Consider the following 10,088-nt stretch of genomic DNA (forward strand, 5'->3'; position numbering starts at 1 on the left):
ACAGTAAGATGCTAGATAACTGAATCCGTATTGCTGGTTATGAGTAGTATAAGACGTCTATAAAGGTCTATCTCACAGTGATTCAATAGGAAAACAAACAAAGGAAAAAAAACCCCAAAAAATAGTATGAGATATCGCATGCCTCCTGGGATTCTAAAAATGTAAGTAATTGGGGTCCGTAGGCATCCCTGTAGCAGCGAGCTGCTTGGTTCTGAGATTCATTTGTGAATCTCTGGATTCTGGTCGTTAGTGCACTTAAATGGCACCTGGAGGCAGTTCATGAGTGTGACAGCCAGGACTCCCAAAGGGTAGGGAGATGGGAAGGAGTGGCCCAGTCCCGACCCCTTTCAGACCTGACATTTTCAGTCACTGGTCCTGCACACCTGGGTTTTTCAGTGGATTTATTTTCTTGTGTGGGGGGCCCAGCACGAGCCTCAGGGCCTCATTTTATCCGAATTTCCTCTTTAAAGTTTTTACTGCAAACATTCTGAGGTTCTAGGCTTAGCACTTCAGCTAATGAACTTTGGGAGGAGCGGGTGGGTGGGTGGGGAGGTGGGGGATGATTCAGCCCATGACAACAGGTTTGGAGTGGATCCTAATTTTTAAAGTCTCCCAGAAAAACCCCTGCTGCACCTGGGATTGGGAATTTCTTTCTCCCAGGATCCTTCCATGCAGTTGTTTGGAATTGAATCCCCAGACAGTTGAGCCCTTTTCTGTTGTGCAAGTGTCGGGAACTTGTGTGGGAAAAGGCTGGCGTAGGGAGGACAATGAGAGTTTCATCCAGAAGGAGGTGAGGACTCTGAGGCTTTAGGAAAAGATGCTTCCACAGGGACCTGGAAAGAGGGAGGTCTGGGCTCCCGCTGGGAAGCAGTTAGCTGGGTATACAGGGTTCACCCCATTGGCCAAGAGCAACCCCGGGGCTGGGCACCCTCAGTGACATCACAGTTGGATTTTCTCAGCCCTGTGATCTGCTGTTCGGTTTTTCCGAGTTGCTCTGCCCCCTAGGAAGGGAGCAGCTGGTCTCGGTTCTTGGGCCAGGAATACGGTAGAACCTTACATAACCCTGCTGTGGAGCCCTTGGAAGGGAACACTGGCCTCCTGTGAAAATCTGCTGAGGAGAGGTGAGCAATGAGCAGGGGGACGGGCCATGCTCTCAGGCTAGCTTGCTGCAGGAGGTGACGGGCGTGCGGGGGCTGAGCGCTTCGTGGGTGATCAGCATCGCTGGCCCTGACTCAGGCGTGGCTCACCGGCCCAAGACAGGCACACACCCTTGTCTCCATAGTTCACCCTGTGCTCAGATCCTGCTTCTGTGGGCGGCTTGCCTGGGGGACTCAGTGCTGGTGTTTGGTGGGTCTTGTTTTGTTTTTGTTTTACTTTGTCTGGGGGCCACACCCAGTATTGCTCAGGAGATCCTCAGAGTTTGATCCTTGGTGTGGGGTCACTCCTGGCTCTGCTCCCCCGACTCTGTGCACCGCCCAGGATAGAACCAGAAGCTCTAATATGCAAATCATATGCTTAGCCTTCTGGGGCTCTCTGTCCCCAGTATTGGCATTTTTAAGGATGACGAAATGGTTTTATTTTAGAGGATGCTGAATTCTTAATGCAAATCTGGTTGCCTTTGTGTCCACAAATGAAGGTTGACTGATGTCTCCTTAGGATTTCATGAGTAAGAACACACTTTCCACGTTGGTCACCTGGGACCTCAGGAGCCTGACCACGCCCCCTCTTGATTTTGTGGATCCTTGGTTTTCTCATTGAGGAAGACAAACTGTTCTGTTATCCCGTCCCCTAACTCAGGCTTATCACAGGTAGGGGTCTAGATAGAGGCTTGGTTCAAAACCACTCTGCTCTCAGAATAGAGATGTTAATCAGAGGAGAGACATTGGCTTAATGTCATGGTTTATAAAGGAGTTACAGAAGTATTTTATTTTGCAATTAATCAACTGTCATTTTTTTTAGTACATTTTAGTTCTCTTTGCTTTGGGGTCCACTGACTGATTTTCTGCACTTGGCACTCTTTGACTAATAACCATTGAATAATAGTATTATTATAATGACATAATGATAATAATAAGTCCAATTCTAATAATGACTTCCATTTTATCAGATGCATATCAGCCTAAGTGGAGACATTGACTTATTTCACTGCATGGAGTCCTCATGGAAGACCTTGAACCTGTGCCCCATCGTATAGATGCAGGCATCAAGGCTTTCAGAGATGCATATCTTTCAGTGTGGGAGGGTTGCATCTAAATGGACATCATTCTGATCCCAGATCTTCTTCCTGGCTGTGGAGAATTGAGTTATGTTGACAAGTCCCTGATGATCTCATTCAGTTCCTTGGCTTTCAGATCTACGTGGTGAGTGAATACCAAGTTTATGGCTCCAACCTAGATCCTTCGCTGAGCACCAGACGTGAGTATGCAGCCGCCTGCTGATAGCATCACTTCTCATAGGCACCTCAGACTAACCTGTCCCCTGAGAGCTCCCTGTACGCTCCCTTCATGCACCTGCGCTGCTCTGTCATCTCCCTTCCTGAGAACTGGCCCCCTCATCGTTCCTAAGGCAAAGGTGTGGGAGTCATACCCTCAGCTCTGCCCACGTAAGACATCAGCAAAACTAAAGAGATGGAGTTCCCAGAGTCCAACCTCCTGTTTTTGCCTCCACTGTGAAGTCCCTCCTACTCTCTATTCCCAAGAGTCAGCTAATTCCACCCCCATGCTCAGAATCCTTTGGTGCCTTGGCCTATTATTCAGTTATTCAAGTCTTGCTTTCATCCCCAAACCCATCTTTCTGTGCTCAACTTTAAGCGAAAGATTCACGTTGTGTGCTCATGCCCTGTTGGAATGGTCTAGTAGGGGATGCTAGAGGAAGCCTGAGCCTTTAGCTTCAGGAGGAGAGACATGCTCCTTCCTATTTGTTTTTCTATCCATCAGTTTGTATTTCCAGTCAGTGGCTCCCAACCCCACTCTGAAGCTGGCAGGGAGAAGGCCATTCTCCAGGAATAGTTGAATCCATTTGGCAGTTTTCCTCACACTCACTGGACTTCCTTAGGGACCCCAGAAGCAGCTGCTAACTCTTCAGGGGTCTGGGCTCCTCTTCTGAGCTTCTAAATTTAATAATCCACCCTTTGCTCCCTCCGCCCTGAGGATCTAGACAGCTTCCTACAGTTGCTGTCTCTTTTACCCTTCCAGTGGCCTGTTTAAAGAATTTATTCCTAATTAATGTTTCTTTATATTCAATTAGCTCCGTTGAAATCACATTGTGGTTTTCTCTCTCCCATCTGGGCCCCGCAGACGCAATGATTACAAATCCTGAAAATGGATCCGAAGGTTGTCCCAAGCTGACTTCCCTGCCACTTGTCGCTCTCAGCTCTTCCTACCCCCTACCTCGCTCACTGTCTTCTAAGTGACTCTGGCCACTCACCGTTCTGTAGGCACGACAACCGTTATCTCTCCGGGATCCTCTGTCTGAAATGCTCCTCTCCAGTGAGACCTTCCCAAGACATTTTCCATGATCTACAGTCCCCCATGTGGTATTTATTGCTTTTTTTTGGTTTTAATTTTTTTGTTTTTATTTCCAGCTGGCCTGTCTCTTAGGTGGCCTCTAGCAACATCTGATAGCTCACAGGTCTGCTGCTTACTTGCTGAGGGCTTGTCTCCTCCTGTGAGAAGATAAGCTTCTCGGGGGCTGGAGCAATAGCACAGCGGGTAGGGCATTTGCCTTGCACTCGGCCAACCCGGGTTCGAATCCCAGCATCCCATATGGTCCCCTAGCACCGCCAGGGGTAATTCCTGAGTGCAAAGCCAGGAGTAACCCCTGTGCATCGCCAGGCGTGACCCAAAAAGCAAAAAAAAAAAAAAAAAAGAAAAAGAAGATAAGCTTCTGGAGGGCAGGAACTTTAACTATTTTAATGACTGCTACCTCCTAGACTAAAAAAAAAAAAAATTAAAAAATGATTAGTATCTGTGCAGGCAGTGGGGAAGTTCCCAAGTAGTGCTCAAGAAACTCACAGGGAGTCTCCCAATAATTCTTGGTCAAGTGGGTTGGTGGTTCAAGGCAAAGGCTGGAGGATGTGGTGCTGCTTAGTCCCTGTGGTGTTGAGGATTGCCCAGGTCACCCCAGAAGTGCTTGGGTTTCCAGAGCTACACCCAGCGAAGCCTGGGAAGCTCTACGGTCACATCTAATGAAGATCAGGTGACATTCAGTGCCAGGGATGAAACCACATGCAGGGAAAGTACCTTAATTCCTGTATTATTCCTGCTCCTTACCTCTTAGATGCTGGACCACATGCCTTGTGCATAGTGAATTCTTGATGGGATGAATCGGTTGGATGAAAAAACGAATTGAATATTATTGTTCTCAGGACTTAGAAAGACTAAGGTGTCATAGGTTCCAAGTGGTTCTGTTTTCATGCCTCAGGCTATCTTAAAGAGGATGTCAGCCTTTGGGGGAAATGGGTACAGGTGACTGTTTCATGAGCATGTGGAAGAGTGTCACATGGGCAGTGTCCACACCCCCAGTGTACATGAACCTGGGGTGTACTTAGATGAACGATATTTCATTTTTCTCCTTTCTATCAACTGTTAGAGCTACAGCATATATATACATATGTACATATGTATATATATATGTATATATATACACACACCTGTTGGGTCACACCCGGCGATGCAAAGGGGTTATTCCTTGCTCTTAACTCAGGGATTACTCCTGGTGGTGCTCGGGGACCATATGAGACACTGGGAATTGAACCTGTCAGCTGAATGCAGGGAAAATGTCCTACCCACTGTGCTATTGCTCCAGCCTCTTAAAATATTTTTTAAAAAGAACAATGCCTCCTTCCCCAACAAATTTAGAAGTTGCTGTTTATGATTTGTAAACTTTACCCTCAACTTTTACTTTTGAAGTGGAGGTCATTGAAGGCTCTCTTGCTAGAATATTATCTTGAAAACTTTCTAGAATATTCTTAAGTGGTGGTCACCAGCTTCAATGAGCTTCATTCACCATGGAAGTCTTGGAGTCTAGGTCATTAAATTTCCTTTCCATCTTGTGCCTGAGTTGGGGGGGGCATCTACAGTGTATCTTGCCATACTCCACTACTAAGATGGAAACCCTTATTCCCTAATACGAGAGAACTTCAAATATTTTCAGACCAGACAGAAGCAAGAACATTTTTAACATTAGCAAAGAGGAGACACCCAACTTTCCAGGGTTGAAAGTTGAATTGACCCCAATTTCAGCACATTACAAGTTACACCCTGCTCCGCTGAATTGTGGGTAAGCTTTCAGGATTACAGTGGCAGCTGCTGGGTTCTCACTGCTGTGATTCATCTGTTCAATATTGTTTGCACTGGATTTCAGCCACTGGGTTTCCAAAGGTGCTGAGCTGGCCACTGTTCTTGGCCCTAGAACACAGGTGTGATTGGTGCCATGTTCAATTGGTTCGAGTGGCAATTATGGTTTCTGATTTGAAACGAAGCTGAAAACACTGGCTGTCATCAGTCAGCTTTGCTTGGCCATGTGCAACTTTCCACTTGGATTCAGACAGACTCTTTTCAGGGCTTATATTTCTGGGTTCAAATAAAACAACCCTGGAAAGTTGGGTACTGCCTATATAGTCATCGGATTTGGTGTCACATGAAAGATTATCAAGCATATAAAGTGTTCTATTCCAAGTATTTGAACTCTGCTTTAAATCTACTTTCGACCTTGGTTTTTATAGAATACAGAATTTCAACCTCATTCATTTACTGTGTCATATTTGGAACAAAAATTCTGAGTTGTGTTTTAACGTTATAACGTACTCTGCAAGATATGGAGGTCGGAGGTAATTAGTAATCATCATCAGAATACCTCTCACTGGTTCTATGGAAAATACAAAACCCAAGACTTGGTTGCTGAACTCAAGACTAGGAGGTAGATGCATTTGCAGACACAGTAAGATGTGAATATGCATGTTTCCAAGCATGAAAATGTTTGTAGTGATAGAAGCATTATAGCTACTCAGAAAAAAGAGAAAGTAAGTCACTGTGGGCCTGTTTTTGCTCAAGTCTTTTCTTGAAATTTGTTGTGGCCTGCGGAAGAGAATGGATCTAACTTGAGAAGGAGAAAGGACCCTAAATCTAGAGCAAGCCTGGCAAGGGATCTTGGTGGCAAGAGCATGTGAGGCATGTACGGCTTATATGAGTACATTAGCTCTTTCCAAAGGAGTCATTGGAGAGGAGAAGAGCAGATGGGAGAGGACAGAGCATTGGAGGACACCCAATTTGGGTTGGGTAAACAGGATATGTGCACACACACACAAACGGAGAAGCCAGGTTGTTGTTTGTACAATTAAAATACTTAAAGAAGATTTGAAAGATAAAAAAAAAATGAAAGAAAGAATTGGAAGTGATAGTGTGAAGGCCAAAGGTGGGGGTTACTAATGAGGAATACTTTAGGGGCCCAGCAGAGGAGAAAACATGCAAGGCAGCCTTTGGGAGGGCAAAGTTGAAGTTGCAAATGATGCAGAGTAAGGGAACAAAAGGGAATTAACCTTGTGAGTTGGGGCTCTTTGGCAAGTCCCAACAGCCTTCAGGGGCAGGGCCAGTTTGGATCTCTCTTCGACTCACATGGGTGTTGATGACGGTCTCCTCCCACATCAACTGAATCAGGGGTCGCTGTGTGCTGAGTCATGTGTCCCTTGGGTGGGAGGGATGTGGGCAGCACAATAAGAGTCTCAGAGGGGATGACGTTGACGCCAAGCAGAACTGTGAAGGTACTCTTGAAGCCACTGTGTGGGTCAGAGTTATGGGATCACTGGGTCATATTCCCACGTATACTGGCAGCTGTGAAATATAAAAGGGAAAATGAAATGAATCCAAGCAGGAAACAAGTACACAGATATTTGGAAGATAGCAAACGAAAGGGATCAAGTTTTCCAAGAGATCTGACCTCGCTTTTCTGCTTTTATCTAAAACATGTTGGTTCTTTTGAGGTAGATTAGCAACTCTCTGATCATTTGACAACTGCGGTATTTCCTTTTCAGTACTGCATGTAGGGTTAAGTTCTGGTTCCTAATTTCTTGGCAAAGCAGGTCTGTAACAGTCATGGGATTAACCAAAATTTCGTTTTCTCTAATCTAATTTGCCTTTGTGGGCCAGGGCCAAAGAATCATGCCTTCACATTTGCTTTTTCCCTCTGGCTCTTAGAGCCTCCACTCATTGACGGAATGTCTGAGAGAACAGCAATTCATATAAATAAATATTCATTAGTCAAGGGTTTGCATTATGTGAATTTGACAGACACCTATCTTACCTGTGTGTTATTCCTAATTTCTTAAGTTCCATGATTCACTCTAGAAATTTCCGTACTTTAAAAAAGCGATCAAAATGAGTTTGAACCTGTGTCATGTAAAAGCACTGTGGTAGGATACTTTTCCAAAGACAGGTATTACAAAATACCCCACAGACATTGCATAATTTCATGCTCATGTGTAGAGAGGGAAGGGAAAATGTTGTTTATTAAACGTTTAGTATAGGAATCTCTTACTATTTGACTTCTGGGCATCCAAATGTTCCCTCTATGGAGAAATTCAAGAAGAAAACACATTCAAGTAACTCCATCCCTCTCTGAAATTTCATTTCTGGTTTTCAGAAATTTAGGAATCAATGATCCTTTTTTTTCTCTCTCCAAATTCACTTTCCAAACAATCATATCAATTAAAATTTAGATTTTTACAATCACAGATATTTTCTCCTCCTTCTTGCTTACTAAAACCAGTCATCATGTTTGAATATTAAGAAAATCTTGAAAAAAATTACAGGCAAATTTTAGGAACCTAACAATTCATCATCAAAAGAATAATTCTGAATATTCCCTAATTTTCTGAGAGTATCCCGCTCGAATGGGCAGAGCCTGGCAAGCTACCCATGGCGTATTCAATATGCCAAAAACAGTAACAATAGGTCTCATTCCCCTGACCCTGAAAGAGCCTCCAATCATTGGGAAATATGAGTAAGGAGAGGCTGCTAAAATCTCAGGGCTGGGAGGATTAGAGACATTACTTGTGCCCTCTCTAGTAAATCTACGAACAACGGGATGACAGTGATACAGTGATCCTGCCCACATGGCAGAGTCTGGCAAGCTACCCGTGGTATATTCGATATGCCAAATACAGTAACAACACATCTCACAATGGAGACATTACTGGTGCCCGCTCGAGCAAATCAATGAACAATGGAATGACAGTGCGACAATATAGTGCTACAGTTTCTGATAATGGTTTATATCAGGAAGAGGAGATACTCTTCTATTTTTCCTTTTTCTCCCCAGCTCAGTAAAATTCAATCTTTAAGATCATCTGAATGTTGGCTTGGATGGGAGTTTTAAGTGACCATGTTGGACTGTGTGTAAGATTTTGCTCATTGCTAACTGCTGTGCTTTTATATAGCTTCTATCTGGAAGGCCTCAGTGCCTTCTCTCAGTGACCAGCTTCTTGCTCTCTTCCCGGGCATAAGAGGACAATGACTTTAGCCATGTTTCAAGATGAACTTCATAGCAGGAAGATCTTGGATGTGTGTGATCAATCATCGACAGGAACTCATTCCCCAACTGATAGAGGAAGGCTAAAGTGCTGACTTGAGAGTTTGAAATCTAATCAGAAAGACGGTGAAGATTGAGAATGAGGCAAAACTGATGGCACACACTAGCTTGAAGAAAGGCATTTCCCCAAGCGCTCAAAATCTAAGCAACGCTACCTGCTGTCCAGCAGAATGTGGAAGCTAAACAAAGTCAAAGGCAGCCCACCAACTTCCAAGCTTTTGTATGCAACCTGCTATGGCTAGTTACCCCAATGTACTTAGTTTCTCTAAATAAGCTTCTTCACTTTCATCTTCTGCCTAGCTTCTTAAAGCTGTGATTACAAGTGCAGGTGTAGGCTATAAAGAATTGGCCAAACTTTATGCAATGGGATTGGAAAGCAAAGGTGACCCCAATGACTTAGGTCTACTTGCTTCCAGCCTTTTGACCATAAATACTCACTGTGAATATGGCTCCAGGATGGAGCGATAGCACAGCAGGTAGGCCGTTTGCCTTGCATGTGGCCAACCCGGGTTCAATTCCTCCACCCCTCTCAGAGAGCCCGATAAGCTACCACGAGGATCTCGCTCTCACGGCAGAACCTGGCAAGCTACCCATGGCATATCCAATATGCCAAAAACAGTAACAACAAGTCTCACAATGGAGACATTACTGGTGCCCACTTGAGCAAATGCATGAGCAATGGGATGACAGTGATCCAGTGAGTGATCCAGTGAATATGACTCCAACCCAAGCAGCTCCATTCATAAACATTGATCTCATCTGACTTCCTGCAAAATGACATCAGCTCAGAGAGTGATTCAGAGAGTGCATTCCTGGTTAGAGCATGGCTGCTCTCGAGTGAGTTCTGTTAAAGGCATTAGGAAAAGGCACCCCTTTTGGATCAAGGTCTGTTTGGATCCCTATCGGCACACAGCATCCTGAGGGAGGACAAGGTCATTTCTTCTTGCTGGGTGAAGCCCTCAGCATGGAGGAGAGGACCTGACCTCAGTGCCTCAGGGGTCCATTTGTAGTCCACAGCCATCCACGCAGCCAGGTAAGTCCACAGTGTCGATATTTCTGAGATGTGCATAGGCACTTTTTGTACTCTGGGCTCTAAGTATATTATATTCTCACCTCGCTCTTCCTGTACACTCAGGATAGAGCATTAGCTTCAGAGACAGGAAAGCAGAAGCCCAGTGAGAGAAATTATTGACCTAAGGGACAATGTAAGCCAATGGTCCTGCCAAACACTGAACTCTGAGCTCAGTTTTGTTTTATTTTTTAACTGATTCTAGAAGTCCCCCCCCCCCCCGTGGGTTTGCCTTAGACGTAATTTAGTGTTGCAGTCTTGGCAAACTGGACGCAGTATGTTTGTGTAGACTTGCACCATTTAAAAGGTTCTTGGAGTTTAGATCTTGCATGTAATTTGCTACATTAGCTTTGGGCAAAAATATTTGCTTTTTGGTCCTTTGTGGTTTCAGTTTCGTCTCAGCATTAACCTGGCACGTTAGAAAGCTGGACTG

The 10,088-nt window shown here is 44.7% G+C and overlaps 1 long non-coding RNA gene across 1 annotated transcript; it reads left to right on the forward strand.

Annotated features, from left to right (window-relative positions):
* Positions 1-1,021: 1,021 nt before the first annotated feature.
* Positions 1,022-3,365, forward strand: LOC129401924 (uncharacterized). Its single transcript, XR_008628443.1, has 3 exons — positions 1,022-1,121; positions 2,352-2,415; positions 3,297-3,365. It is a non-coding gene; the product is annotated as an uncharacterized LOC129401924 (long non-coding RNA).
* The last annotated feature ends 6,723 nt before the right edge of the window (positions 3,366-10,088 follow it).

This window comes from Sorex araneus, chromosome 2 (assembly GCF_027595985.1).
Source record: "Sorex araneus isolate mSorAra2 chromosome 2, mSorAra2.pri, whole genome shotgun sequence".
NCBI lineage: Eukaryota > Metazoa > Chordata > Mammalia > Eulipotyphla > Soricidae > Sorex > Sorex araneus.